The sequence below is a fragment of the Corvus brachyrhynchos genome, unplaced genomic scaffold (assembly GCF_000691975.1).
Source record: "Corvus brachyrhynchos isolate BGI_N302 unplaced genomic scaffold, ASM69197v1 scaffold17, whole genome shotgun sequence".
Classification (NCBI taxonomy): Eukaryota; Metazoa; Chordata; class Aves; order Passeriformes; family Corvidae; genus Corvus; species Corvus brachyrhynchos.
The window spans coordinates 5,597,658-5,598,043 of NW_008240046.1; the positions used below are offsets into that span (position 1 = coordinate 5,597,658).

A 386-nucleotide genomic window follows, 5' to 3' on the forward strand; every position below is an offset into this window, starting at 1 on the left:
TGTAGTCCTGCTCTGGTAGTAACTGGATCGCTGCTAGGATTCATTCCCATTGATTTCAGGTTTTCCAGTACAAGTAGAACAGGACAGGCTTGATAATTAAAGATAAGGATTTATATTTAGTGTACCCTCATTTTGCGTTGTTAACTCGGAAATAATTAAGTAACGCTGGCAATAACATTTCAGCTTTTTTTTTTTCCTTTTTAAACCAATCCTCGTCTATCTCCTTTCCTTTCAATCTCTTAACTGCCCAAAGCACCGTCTCAATTATCCTCTCTTAATGTCACTGGCCTGCTTATTGTGTTTAACTGAAATTATTCTGATGCAGTTTGGTTCTGAACCAATATTAGTTCCAAAATTAACATTTGAAATTGGATGCACAGACATGG

General features: G+C 36.5%; 1 long non-coding RNA gene across 2 annotated transcripts in view; it reads left to right on the forward strand.

Moving 5' to 3' along the window:
• LOC108449153 overlaps positions 1–386 on the forward strand; it is a 45,881-nt gene that overhangs the window by 1,005 nt on the left and 44,490 nt on the right. The window lies entirely within an intron of this gene.